This window comes from Diadema antillarum, unplaced genomic scaffold, assembly GCF_040938485.1.
Source record: "Diadema antillarum isolate AM-2024a unplaced genomic scaffold, OU_Dant_1.0 seq00001142_RagTag, whole genome shotgun sequence".
In the NCBI taxonomy this organism is placed as follows: Eukaryota; Metazoa; Echinodermata; class Echinoidea; order Diadematoida; family Diadematidae; genus Diadema; species Diadema antillarum.
In genome coordinates, this window is record NW_027271954.1 from 104,243 (window position 1) to 119,874 (window position 15,632).

General features: G+C 36.5%; 1 protein-coding gene across 1 annotated transcript in view; it reads left to right on the plus strand.

Annotated features, from left to right (window-relative positions):
* LOC139744156 (uncharacterized) overlaps positions 1-15,632 on the plus strand; it is a 103,520-nt gene that overhangs the window by 29,875 nt on the left and 58,013 nt on the right. The gene's annotated exons all lie outside the window — the stretch shown is intronic.

Here is a 15,632-nt window from a genome sequence, read left to right on the forward strand (position 1 = left end):
GTGTGCTGGATATATCTTATTCCTTGCAGAATATATAATGTGCAATGCTGACATATCCGATGATACTTGATGAATTAGCACTGAAATATGAGAATCACTGATATTGATATGAGTTTTTTTTTTTATACTAATGCATGCAAGATTGTCGCTTATCTGTCATTTCTGAGTATTAAAGACATGAGTAAATTTTTTTTGTATAATCGGAAGCTATCACTATTGAACCCTTATCTGTTCACATGCTTTGTGTTGCTCCTTGTTATCAAATTCTGTTTACAAAAGTAAACACTTTGGGATGTTACTCAAGATCCGAGTTTATTAATTTGTGACTCACAGCATGATAGGTATGCACTTCTTGTTTGTGGCGACTCGCCGCATGCTGTATGTACCATTAACTTCAAATATACCTGGTTTTCTAAACAATGCGAATTTTGCACGAGTGGTGAAATTCATGATCGAGAATGATAGTGATCGTGGTATGATTCAGTAATTTCTGTAATTCAGAGGTTGATCTAGTTTTGCATTTTTAATGTTGAAGACAATATCATGTCATGCTGTTAATTTCATTAATATCGTTAGACCGTGCCGGTGCATATGTGTGTGCATCTGTGTGTGTTAACAATTTTAAGACTGCCAACATTGTGCTTGTGTTAACATATTACAGGACTAGAAGAGTTAAAGCGGGAGTGTATGGCATATTGATTGTGGTTGAGTTTGTGTGCGTTTGTATGTATATGTGTGTGTGCATGTGTGTGTGTGTGTGTGTGTGTGTGTGTGTGTGTGTGTGTGTGTGACATCGATTATAAGGCTGCATCCAGTGTATACACCTGTCCTAACTGTACCAAAATGTCAGAAGGGGCAGGTACTTAACTTCTCAATTTGAACTTGAACCTCTGCAGTGTCCCTCAGGGCTATATTGGAGAAACAAAGCAAATGGGTGTCACAGGGATGTTTTCAGGTTGTGTGAGAAGAATATTTTAATGTTTACATCAATTGCATCTTGTCTTCATGCTTCTTTTGTTGCATTTTATACTGTATACGCCAAATATTTCGTGAGGTTTTTATTTTCGCGAATTTCACGAGTCAGGTGCTATTCACGAAATTACAGACATGCGAAAATATTGACTCTGATCACGCTACGAATGTGACATACATGACATTTCTCCCTTCTGTATAGAACTCCACTATCGCGAATTTAACCATCGGGAAGTTCTGATTCGCGAAAATTTAGACTCGTGAAATATATGGTGTATACAGTAAGTCAATGAAAAGTAAATTACATGAAATAATTTCACAGTGCTTATTCACTAGAAACAGATGGAAATGAAAAATAACTTACAGTAATGTGCCAGAAAAAAAAAAAGTCTTGACAGTTGTTTCTCAACTCAGATTTCAAATTCTCAGAAAAAGAAATATATTGTGAATGAAAAAGAGAGCAGCCGGTGTGTGGACAAGAAAAGAAATGGACTGGGTAGGTGATGTGATAAAGATACAAGCAAAATATTAGGATATTGCTTGAGCCTTGTTCATACATAATGTGCTAAAAACTGCAATGCTCACATTGCCATAGGGCAAGCAGTGTGCAAGGTCAGAAGGGGCATTACATAATCTTCTGTAACCCAGGAAATGGGATGGTAAGCATCCTTGATACAGATTTCAAGGATGCAGGAAATATTAAAAAGAAATAGAAAATGCACATAAAAGATACAAGATAGAAAGATAGATAGATAGATAGATAGATAGGTAGATAAATAGATAGATAGAAAGATAGATAGATAGATAAATAAATATATAGATTGGTAGATGAATAGATAGATAGATAGATAGATAGGTAGATAAATATATAGGTAGAAAGATAGATAGATAGATAGATAGATAGATAGATAGATAGATAAATAAATAGATAGATAGGTAGATAAATAGATAGATAGATAGATAGGTAGATAAATAGATAGATAGATAGATAGGTAGATAAATAGATAAGTAGAAAAATAGATAGATAGATAGATAGATAGATAGGTAGATAAATAGATAGGTAGATAAATAGATAGATAGATAGATAGATAGGTAGATAAATAGATAGGTAGAAAGATAGATAGATAGATAGATAGATAGATAAATAGGTAGAAAGATAGATGAATAGATAGATAGATAGGTAGATAAATAGATAGATAGATAGATAGATGAATAGATAGGTAGATAGATAGATAGGTAGATAAATATATAGGTAGAAAGATAGATAGATAGATAGATAGATAGATAGATAGATAAATAGATAGATAGATAGATAGATAGATAGATAGGTAGATAGATAGATAGGTAGGTAGATAGATAGATAGATAGATAGGTAGATAGATAGATAGGTAGATAGATAGATAGATAGATAGATAGGTAGATAGATAGGTAGATAGATAGATAGATAGATAGATATGTAGATAGATAGATAGGTAGGTAGGTAGATAGATAGATAGATAGGTAGGTAGATAGATAGATGGATAGATAGATGAATAGATAGATGGATGAAGAAATGGAGAGAAAGAGAAGAGTGGACAGGATGTCAAGCAGCAAAAAAAAAACTTAAAGAAAATGAAAATCTTACAACAAATTTGTTTAAAAACATGTTGTTGTGACATTCAGCCTTTTCATTCATACTGGACAAAGTTGAGAATTTTGAAGAGTGAGTTGTTTTTTCCACTGTGAATACTGAACACGATTGATTCAGCAGGCCCCTGCATGCAGTTATAGGGCTATAGCAGAGCTATATGTCCTATCAGATAGAACTAGCTGCATGGTCTGTGTGGCTTTGTAGCGAGGATTCAAATATAGAGTGTAAGAGCGTCAAGAAAATGCAATCAAAATTTAGACAGTTGATAGAACATCACCTGTGGGTGCCAGAGAGGCACAGACTTTGTATAGCAGCTCCAGCCCAAATATCAGGACTTTTCTCACTGTTTTTAATCTTTTAAAATTTTTTGTTACTGTTACTAGTGTTAGTGTGAATGACCGTATGTAAAAAGTAATGAGCTGGACATTCAAGGATTTATGATCCAAAGTGAAGTTATAGTTAATTCAAGATAGGATTTTCAACTTTTTATCTTCAGAACATTTGATTCTGTAGTAGATAATCTGTGCTCTATGGTAGATTATTTAATAATTCATTTTTTGAATATACCAAACTTGCATCAGACACATGTTCAACCAACCAGTGCGTTTTATAAAATGTAGTAGGCTTGTGTGGAGTACCATGGCCCATCAAATGGTCATCCTGGTAATGCAGCCTGTGGCAGTCTCTTGCAAGTGGTACTTCGCAGGGTTTGTTAATCTACTGTATTGTGAGATGCTGCTGAATCCACATCATTCACCACAAACCACAGAGAGGCATATTAGCTAACATGGTGGGCGAGAATGGCTGTAATGTTTGAAATTTTACTCGTGCGTTCTCCCCGTCATTTCTAATGCACCAGGTAGCTGGGGAATTGCCTTCACATCGTTGTTGCAGACGACAATTTATACCGATGATATCAGTCTCTTAGTGTGGTCGTATATCATTGTCTTTCCTTTTATGTTAGTGTGACAATGGCAGACAAATAAAACTGTTTCTATTTGTTGGTGTGTTTGTATGAGTGTGAGTGTGTGTGTGTGTGTGTGTGTGTGTGTGTGTGTGTGTGTGCATGTGTGTATGCATGTGTATGTGTGTTCTGTGTGTGTATGATATACATATGTTGTGCATATGTGAATACATACTGTTATGTATATGTGTACTGTATGTTGTGTTTGTGTGTCTTTGTGTTGATATTTGGTGGTGTCCTGTAATTAAAGCACATTGTAGAAAGCATTTGACTCTCAGCCATAATCCTCGGCGTGAAGCAGCGAGCACTTGGTAGAGTAAAGAAAGGCTCTGCCCACTCTACTTTGGAGAGAGTCTTTAGAAACTGAAGTAATCAGTCATTGCCATGGTGATCTCTCCACGGAGCATAGTTTTGAAGGAGCCATGAGGGTCTTCGAGGACGGCATCTCTGTCGGCATGCCTCTCCCGCAAAATCCCAATGTCTTCCATCGATGACGTCATCAATACCATTGAATGGAAAGCAGACGAAACAACAATGTGCTGCATTTTGGCATTTTACAGTATACATGTGTTAATCTGATTTGCACTGTGAAGGATTACTTTAGCTCTTCTGGGAGAACACTCACAAGAATCGATACATGAATTGCAGTCTTTTGTTAATTGTGGTAAACTAAGATGTTTTGTGTGTATCATGTATCGGACATTTAGATTGTCTTCTTTTTTTTTTTTACAGGAAGTAAACTGTCTTCACTAGAGAAGGGTAGTACCATGGGAAATTCACCCCACATATCTATATTCTACAATTGTATTGAATGTGGGTGTGTGTGTTTGTATCCAGTGTATGTTCACATGTTCCACAATACAGAAAAAAAAAATCAGGGCAAGATTTTGCCAACTTTGAAAGTTTTTAGTTGTAGTTTTAGTTGTCATCATCATTTTGTAACTTTTTGATGGGATGTAGGCCTATGCATACTTTGGCACACATCCAAAGTTGAATTGAAAAGCAAACAACAATATTCAGTACAAGTTCGGGTAGGGTTTGTTTTGTTTTGGTTGGTTGTTTGTTTGAGCATTCACACACCATCCTCTTAATGAGAAAGAAGATGCTAAAGATTTTACCTTTACTACATTTCAAGTTCAAATTTCAGCTTCACATTTGATGAGCATACAAGCTATGTTTATGTTAATGCTCAAAAGATCAACATGCTATATATACTACCGGTACCTGCAAATATATACAGTAAAGCAGCAGCTTGAATTTATATTAAGCAATAAACCATCTAAGCAGCAGAGCGTGTCTTCTTCAACTTTCTTGCCCTAATCTTGCCATAAACCTGGAAAATATTATGCTGGTGCTGATATACATTTATAGTGCCGCCAAAGCTTCCGCAATACACATGAATTTAAACAACAAAGAAGAAGGGGAAAAAATATGGCGTGATCATGAAACAGCTGTCTTTCATTTTAAGTGGTTTTATTGTGACACCAATAACGAAAACAAACAAAAAAGAACAAGATGGAACTTAACACAATATATTGTAATGAAGGTTGGGGTCAGAGGTGAGGGAAATATAATTTTAAATCCTGAATATGAAACATTGTTATATGCACTTGAATATATGTTATTATATAGGATGGCTATGAGTAGGATATCAGAGAATATTGCATGAATTGAAGATGAACTCATGCATTATTGGCCCTATCAAGTGCAATATTCCCTGGTATTCCATGAATCAAAGCCATGTAACATAATTATTATCATCTATAATCATTATCTAGAGAAGGCATAAACTGTACAAACTTACTGTACTTCTACTACATTGTAGACTATTTGCTGTATTTGAAAATCTTGAAGAGTTTTTTACAGGTTTAATCAGTACAATGTGTTTTGGAAATAATTTTCCGAGACTTACTATTAAAAAAATAAACATGTACAACCCTTTATTTTTTGTTCTAATACACCACTCATATAGCACTGAAGGTTTCCTTATGGGACAGTTCAATGGCAAATGTAGTTAATTCTGTTGATACACCGTACACAATCTAGAGGACAAAACAAACAAACAAAAAGTAAAGATGAATCATTGTATGTGAGCAACAGAACAAAATGTACCAAATGTAAGAAGTTAATTGCAAAATATTGAGATAATCCGTAGAATTTATGTCTATAGATATGGCCATGATGCACTATGAATATGTTTTGTTCATTCCTTCCAACAAGACATTTCTCTAACACAATTCCATGGCTATCACTGACAAAATGCAGGTGCCAATACATCAGACTTTCTGAACTGCTTCTTGTTTTCTTTAATTCAGAGCTACATAGACGTTGAATTTCGAAGCCATTGAATTGAACTTGTGACATTTTGCCGACTGGACAAACCCATAATTGATGCAAAAAGAAAATACTAAGTAGAAAAAGAAAAAGGGTTCAGCAAGATTATTGCTTCTGAGGGGATCAGGAAATAGTGGCAAGTATGAGATGTGATTGTATGGGGACTGACAAATGAGAGAATATTCATGATGAAGGAGTACGATTTGGAATCTGTAAGTTAATTCATTTTGCTCGCTGTGGAGTAATTAGTAATGACTTGCAAAAAACCTTGTAGTGAATGGTTGAGGGGGAAAAGCCTCAGAAACAGCTTATTGAAGCAGAGCTTGTTATAAAAGATTGTCTTTGAGCCTGTAATGAATTATTTTACATACATTGCTGCATTCTGTGTCCATTTTTCCCTATCTGTAATGGATACGAGTGATTCAAATCATTTATCTTGCTAGTGGATAACTGGAAGGTACACTTCTTCAGTATGTTAGGAAAATAATGGTAAAAGCATGGGATATTTTTACAATTTCTAGTGCCATTTACAGCAGGTTGGGATTTGGGCTTCATTGTCAAATGGAAAGACTATTCTGATCTGGATTGAATGTCTATGTGGAAATGAAATTTGATAGAAAGTCTGCTAGCCTGAAATTGAGAATTAGACTGGGTAATTTGGGTGATTTTGCTGTAGAGTGTTAATGTCCTTGTCACCATAGATGAACATAGATGACCATGGCTTTTGAAATACCACGAGTGTGAGTGCAGAATTATTCCTTTAGGGAAGTATCAGATATTCAGTCAATGCAGACAATAACTGTGGTAAGCAAATGTCCACATTTGAAAAAAAAAAAATCTAAATATTTAATTTCAGATATATGCCGATGTAAAGACAACAACTATGGCATGATAATGGAAACTGTAAGAATAGATGACAATAATACTGTAAAGGATAGGGATGTGAGTGTGAGAAGCCGTCTAACTGTAAAAATTCATGGTACCTGGATATGATCTCATGGGAAAAACTTCCAAGAACAATTTACGAGCAAATAAAATGGAAAATTCCTCATATGTCTCTCAGTGCAAGTTCTGGGCGACAATAAAGTGATTTAGAAACATATTCCACATTAGGTAGTTTACACTTGCGTATCTCATCTCACTTTGACGTGATCCAAGCCGTTTTACTCTTACATGTGTGTGTGTGTGTGTCTGTGTGTGTCTGTGTGTGATGTGGATCTGCTAAATATATTCATTTCAACCTCGATTATCCAACCATCTATTATCTGGACTTATTTATCATCCGGATACGCTCATGTAGTGAAGATGAAAAAGAAAGTGATTTCAAACACGAATCTTTTACAAAACTAACATGATTTACCTATAATAGATTCTGCTCCGCTCCGATCCAATTAATGCCTTAAAAAAAATTGGCTGCAACGTGACTTCCACAAACCATGAACAGCATTAACACAGACAAATTCACGTTGTAGGCCTACATATAATTATACATAACTTTTACCCACTGCGTGCTGCATGTTCTTCATTGGGACAACCATCGCCAGATAGATTGTGATTTTGCAATTTCTCAGTCTATCATTACAGTGTGCATACGAACGTGAACATTGTTTTTCCTACATCTGGCCAAATTGCTTTAATATCTGGATGGGTGCCGGCCTTGACATGGTCGAAAAACAGAGGTCTGACTGTAGTATTTGTAGAAAGTTGAGGCCAAATAATCTGTCTGAAGTCCTCCAGCTGTCTGGTGGAGTGGAACATCTGGTGCCTTCTGCATCCTGATGGATTAGCCTGGAATGAACAAAATATGAACGTGAGTTTAAAAAAAGAGCTGTCAGGAAATGCATGATGTACACATATAATATAACTTTGAACAGGTTGTTCCGGCATGTTTTATGGTACTACTGAAAGAGTTCTCATGTGGCCCATTGATAGCTCTTTGGAACATATTGGTACCATCAGGGAGGTGAGTCTCACCTCCCTGGTACCATCAGGGCATCAGGCATCAGCCAGAAACCCATCAATCTTGCCACTCCCAATGAGAGATCCATCTGATGCAAGGCCTTTGAAATAATCACTAGTTAAGTTCACCCACAGTTGCCAAAATTGAAGTTTAGGTCAAAAACTGAACTGTTGATGATTAGCTCCACTTTTGAATTCACGAGGCAGGTTCACACACACACACATAAACTTTAAGTCACAACTTACGAGCGAATCCCACTTGATGATTACACCGGAAGTACACAGAGTCTTTGCTAGATGACCTTATGCCCATACAAAAATAGCGCAGCAAACAAGAAGCCAGGTTCACACGAACTCACAAGCTCGTTGATTATTGTGTCCACACGGAGCGAAACTAAGAGTGGGAAATCACTATTCCCAAAGGTAAACAGGACCTTAAAGAATCTCATTGGGAACTGGTAAACCTTGGAGCAGGCTCTGAAAAGTTTGTGGATGTGGAAAAGCTGATGTGTGGTGTGTCGTATCCAAAGCATGGGCCATGGAAGTGGGAGAGTTGGTAGAGGATGAGATTTGATCGATGGCCTTTAACTTCTACTCAGCAGCATCACAAGAGGAAAGAAGTGTACTAGTATTCATCACAGAGGCAAGTGATGCTCCATTAGTTGCAGTTGTCAGGTGTACTGAGACTGGTATCATGGCTCACTTGGGTTCTTTGAGTGAAAGTCTTGGGAGTAGCAAGTATTGGTTCAATAGACCTGCTGCCACTTCGTTTCTGAGCAAGCTCTGCAGGAATAATGGCTCACAGAAAAAGGCCGAAGATAAAACAGATATGACAACGGCAAGTAGGCCATCGATCAAGACCTCTGCTGGAAATCTCTGAGTCTGGTATTTCCTTTCATAAGTCATCATGCCATTGTACGTAGGAGATTAGGCTATTTGTAGTTGCAGCCTGACCCCAAAGAAAATTGAGAGAAGATGGCTTTTAGAGGGGACTTAGCATGTTGACAGTGACAGTGCTGTATTGTGCAGTGTTCCCATCCCTAAGTGAGCTGAATAAGTGGCAGGATCAGAAGTTTTGATGCCCTGCCAAAGGAACACCGAGAATCATAATATGGAAGCTCAAGAAGGACCAATGTCTATACTTCAAGATAGACAGCAAGAATAAGCCCATATCAGATGGGAAGATCGAAAAATCAAGATGGAAAGGTGGTGGGTTTCTTGGATTACTTTTGAGTTGCAGACCAGTGTGTTTGCAAACTCCGTGGCCTGTCGGTTAAAATGCCTGGCCTACAAGGAAATGTGCAGGCAAGACAACATACAATGTTTGCATGATGTACAATAGTCCAAAGAGTACAAAGCTCCAAGGGGTTCCTGCTAAGCTCGATCTCCCCCCTGAAATATGTCGTGCAGGTCAATCTGTTCAGATTACAAAATGTGCACCCAGAATCATGGAAAACTTGATTGGAAAATGCCTCCGACAAGTCACTGATCAACCAAACGTGACAGAGGTGGTACAGAAACTTGATTCAAGTTTTCATTCAGACTTAATTACGAAATCGAGTCGTTTGGCATGAAACATGTTTACAAATGAGGGCTCAGTATTTTAGGTCTTAGGGTTTGTCTATACCAAGCGCGGTATCGGCAACGGTCATGCCTATTTGCTATGGTGTGCCAAAAGGAATCATGTCTGGTTCTATTTTAAAAAAAAAATCAGTAATTCGGTACAAAGTCACCCAAAATGTTATTCTTATCTCAGAATCAAGAGCAACAAAATCACCAGTTGAAGATTAATTTCGTAACAAAATTATTAGCGGGGAAGAGATATTGTGACAATACCAGACATGGTTCCTTTTGGCACACCATAGCAAAAAAACTGAACCGTTGCCATTACCCATGCTCTGTGTAAATGGAGCTTTACTCTATCAGACCTCCCAACCGTTCTGAATTTGGAGGAAAGAATCTGAATTTCTATCATTCCCAGCTCTTGATTCAATAGGATTTTCCTATTTTTGTTGATAGTTTTACTACACACTCCAATGAGAACTGCTCTTTCTGTCCTACTTTTGAGCCAAACCATCCCTATTTTTCAGTCTGAAAGGTTGGGAGGTCTGCTCTAGGATGAGGCTGGTTACTGGTTAACATAGGTTAGTAGCAGGAATCATTTTTAGGTTTTCATTCAATGCACAGACTGGAATTGTGGCATTGACTTTAAGTCTGATAATGTTGCACAATGATGCATTTGAATTTAGAATCTAGATATAAGAATTTAGCATTATTGTGCCTGTCGAGTATTAAAAGCACCATTTGAAGTCCTGCTCAAGTTAGCTCCACTGATAAATAAAGTAGAATTAGGAGTTCTAACATAATTATTTTCAAGGTTTCTTCAGAATTGAACATGAGGGAAGGAAATTTGAAAGTCTGCCATATTTTTGTAAGTCAGTAATATTAGTTGCAACTACACATCCTTCAAATTGGCAACAGTGATATGAAGATGCATCTTTCACATCAAGTTTTTGTAGTCTTGATTAAGCTGGTAACAATACATCGACTTTAAGAGAGAAAGAAGTTGCAGCTGTTTAAAATCATAGACTAAAAGTATAATGTCAATGATATATTGGTGAAGATATAAACAATTCAATGAGAGATTTGTGATATAAAAATATCACCTCTTCCAAGTATGCATTTAGTGAAAACTTGTAAAACTTTGAAATTCCATGACTTTCTTATCAGTTGTCCAATTTTGATGTAGCTTGTAGCATTCTGTTCATCTGATCTGACCCTATTCACAGAAGTTAAATTAGAAATGGTTTGGAATGTTGCATATGTATAGACTGCAGTTGATCGTTAAACCATGGATTACTTAATTATTTACAATGCTATCTTCAAATAGTGCTCAATGAAATGTGGTCAGCATGTACTTTCATGTTTGTTTTCTTGATGCCACCTTTAGTTTTAATCGGTTTTGGCAATAAATGCACTCAAACATGAATTAACCCGTTCCATACTGAAGTTTGAAATGTCCATAGACTTAATAAACAGGCCACCAAGTTCCAGTACAGAATGGGTTAACTCTGATCAAACCCCAGTTTATTCATTCTGCCCTTTCATATCAGCTTGGATGATGGGAAATGAAAGACTATCTACTTGTTTATCTTCTTCCTCGAAAAGACCAAAAATGTTGTTTTCCTTGAATTTATGTGCAAACAAGCTGATGTTACCTATCCCACAGGAATTGTAAGACAGATGTTGTCCTTGATATGTTTTGAGCAGGGTTGGGGCAAAAAAAAAAAGTATTTCCTTCCAGAATTGAGGTAATCATTCATGAATAATGTATGAGTAAACACTATGTGTATAGCCTGCAAAACCCCATCTAGATCTCATAAGCAAGGTAACTGCATTTAAGAAGTAGAATTTTGTCAAGTCTGTATAGATTTATTATATAGGCAGATCCTTTCTCCTGTACAAACTCTTGTTTGATACTTGTTCTTTAATATGCGAAGTAATTTGACCTTTCTCCTGATATTTTCCCCCAACTAGATGAATATAGTTGGATAACATATTGAATACCAAGAAAATCACATACACATGAGAAAGAAAAGGGCAGTAACTTTGGCAAATATACTGTAAAAGTGGAAATTTTTGTTGTATTGAAATTCTCGCATGTACCGGGCAACCAGAAACAAATATTTTTTACTAACATGCCATATTTTTCTATAGTTGATGTTTTGATTCCACTGGATTAAAAACATGGGAAACTCATTTGGCCTAGCCGAGAGCAAAAAATTACTCACGCAAAAATATCCACTTTTACAGTAGGTTATTCTTTTCTGTTTTGCAATTTATATTATTGTTTGGTTCATACATATGTTCATTGACTTACAGACATTATTTCACTTAGCTAAGTCATCCTAAGAAGGTTATTAAGACCAAAAAAAAAAAAAAGAAAGAAAGAAAGAAAGAGAACAAATAATGAAATGCCCCCTTAAAGGGATGGTATAGTATTGGTGGAGATGAGATTTGGGCTTAAACTTTTGGCAAGATATCAAGAAACCATTAAAGAAATAGTGCAGAGCATACCATTCTAAGAGGAATTCAAAGTTTATTTGATGAAAATTGGTTTTGGAATGGCTGAGACATCCAAAAACAAAGTAAAACAAAGCGATCGTAATGAAAGGTGGGTCCCACCTTTTATTTTTAGAACCAATTTTCATCAAGTAAATGTTGGATTCCTTTTGGAATTACATGCTCTTTAAGTTCGTATTTCTTAAAAGGTTTCTAATGATCTCACCCAAAAATGTTAGAAATCTGAAGTTTCTAGGTCTCAGCCAAAACTATACAATTCATTTAAATGATATGGGAAGGATGCTTGCAACAATAAAGAATCCACATTCTGTCACTTTATGTGAATTATTGAATGATAACGTGTAAATGAGAATGAGAGCAAAAAGAAGAGAGAGAGAGGTTGGGGAGGAGGGGGATGAAAGAAAGAATCCAGTTGGAAACCAGATCACTGTAGAAGACTGGATATATTTCAATTAGTGTTCTGCTCATCTCTTTACTGTAAAAACAAACAAAAAATTGTGAATTTTACTTTCGTGAATTTCACACGAGCCAAGAATTATGAAATCAAAATCCACATGAATTTTCTTGTGTACATTTATATACATTGAATGCCAGTGGCAATTTTAGAAAATTTCATGCCACACAAAAAGCTGGTCGGCTCCAATTCTCAGAAATTTCATGCTACGAATGTCTTGCTTTACAGTAAAAAACCTGTGTTAGATTAGGAAGGGGTTGGAGCATAGAACCCTTTCAATTTAATTGTATATTCCCTTGTGGCAGGAATAGCAAGACCTCAAACTATTTTGCCCCCTCTCTGGCCTTGCGGATGAATATATCAATGGATGAATATATCAATCCTTTGTTGACTTTTAAAGTTACGCTAAAGACGGAGTGACCTTTAGCAACAAATTATGGAGAGAATCGTGTCCTCCACCCAGTGTTGATTTGATAACTTATTCAGTGATATATCCTTCCGCTGCTATGATAATTTTAGATTGCTCGGTAGCCTCTGGCTCTTATACTTCGGAGATGATTTTGAGAGTAACTGAGAATTGGCATTTCTTCAAATCTGCGATCCTAAGCCAGCAGTTAATGCAGAAACTTGAAAGGAGGATGCAGCACATTCACATTTAGTGATTGATCGATGACATTGCATGCAAAAAATGTTAAGCCTGACAAATGTGTATCCAAATTAAAGGGGAATTTTCCTCATCCATATTGTATACATGTGGTTTCAGTGAGTGTAGAAATCTTAGGAGGACACATTAAAATAATGAAGTTTTAGGAAAATTGTGCGATTTTTGAGGTCTTTGGTAAAATCCAGTGCCTTCATAGCTGGATACGGGGACTATAGCAATGTGTGATGTTACATTGGAGCACTGATGTTAAGAAAATGCAAAAGTGTTCATTATTTCATGAAAAGAACACATTCATTTGATCTATTACTAATACGTGTTAATACCTGTTAAAGGGCAATACTATTCCCCCTCTCTTCTGGAAGAGGTAAGTAAAGAGCTCTTTCATTATGTTGAATTCTCATTTTTTTCCCCTCTAAAATCATTGATCTGAATAAGATATTTATATGTTCCTAGGGTGTTTCCATTGGGGGTGGGGGTGGGGGGGGGGGAAGAGGGTCATATTAAATGTCAGAATTAAATGTTGGCTCTCGTAAAGTAGCTTAAAAAGTCCAAGGCTTTCAGATGAGTAAGATGATGATGCAACTACTTTTCTGTCAAATCCTCGAAGAAATTTGAATTATAATTCTACATGCAATATTCTAACACCAAAATGCAGCTGTCAGGTTTGATATCAGTGGGAAATGAGAGTGTTCAATCACAAAAGGTTATTATCATTATCATTATTATTATTATTATTATTATTATTATTATTATTATTATTATTATTATTATTATTATTTGCAATATGAACAGAGAGTGGAGAATTGGAATGAGGAAGAAGTTGGTCTTGATCAGCGTCAGGAAGAGGAAATTTCAAGCATGGTTTCACTCATTTTTGTATTCAAAAGGTGGTGTAAAAATTAGCATCCCAGTTCATTGTATTGTGACACCTCTCAGTGTGGGAGTGATGTAAAGTCACAGATGGGGGGGGGGGGGGGGGGGGGGGAGAACAACTGAATGTGGCGAGTGTGTAAATCAGTTACCGTACAATCGAAGTTGATAAACAGCACTCTGTCAGCACATCAATATGTCTCTATCAGGTACTTGATGCCACCGATTCCAACCATTCTTCCGGCACCTTCTTCCTACCTTCCCCCCCCCCCCCTCCCATCTTTCTCCCATAAAAGAATTTGGAATTACATCATTTCTCCAGACATATTATAGCACTGGATTCATTCAGACACACAATGCGTGACACTGTAGCTGTATTCCACCGTGTATGTAAAAAACCTTGATTCTGTCTCCCATTTGTGGAGTATTTCCTACCTCGCAGACAGGAGACAGCTTGAGTGTCTTGTCATTCAATTCTTGCCATGATGCAGCATAATACTCTAGAGGACCTGAAGTAATCAGCATAAGAGAGATAAAGAAAAAACCAACAACATGTGTATGGTAAAGCGAAGAGAAGTTCTCGTCATTTGTCATATCCAGAAATGAGGGAGTAGTATGATCTGAAACATGATGCATGATCCGATACAATGCATGATCCGATGCAAGGCAGACTGCCTTATGCAGCTGAGTGTTCCTTGAAATTGGGGAGAAACTCACACGCCGTGTGTGAGATAACTGTAACTGCTGTTTTGAGCTATTCCACATTTGCATGTGATTTATATGCATGGTGCAGTACAGTCATGTCACCAATGAGCTGAACTATAGCCAGGCGAGCGATCTGAAGTGTGGTGTAGGATTTGATGAAGTGTGAGACCATGCGGAAATATGTGCCTTTCTTTTATGATCTCGGTGAGAAGAAAACCACTATATGAATCGTTGGTCTTTGCAATTAAAAAAGAAAGAAAAGGTGCTGTAAATCTCAGTAAATGTCAACATTCTCTGTATTTATTTGTGGCTTTGAGCATGTTTATGTGTTTGTATGTGTGTGTGTGTGTGTGTTTGTGGCCCCAAAATGTACTGATTTGGATGGTCCAGATTTGTGAGCTTGTGAATTCATGGTGAACTCTGTTTAATCAATGTTCAGATTTAAACAACATATCTGTGACACTACCGTAGAAGTCAGTGAAACATTCCTGGTATTGCATGTTACATGACTTTTATTTTGTTGTGATTACTGCAGCAGCATTTTTTTTTTTTTTTTTTGATAGATGGGGCACATTTTATGCACCAGAAGTTAAAATATTTCAAATTATATTTGTTAAAAAAAATAAAGAAGAATAAGAGAGAATTGCTTTATCACTTAAGAAAGCTGAGAATTACTTCTTTGACAATGGCATCACAAAGATGTGATTTGTCAGTTCAGAATGAATGTTCAGGGTGATTTGCAAAAACTTTTACTGGTATTAAAGTTTTTATCAACAAGTTCTGCAATGAAATGAGACTGTGTGAAGATGATGAGGGCAAAAAATGGGTTTGATTAGAACACTTTATTGGGCCTTACATGAACTTAAATCCAAACTGATGTTGGTAATAATCAACTGACCTAGTAATGATCCTGTGGGGTTGTTTTCACTGCACTGTCTAGTAAATGATTTGTGGAGGATGCAAATGTCAGAAGAAAAAAAATGAGAGGCAAAGTTCA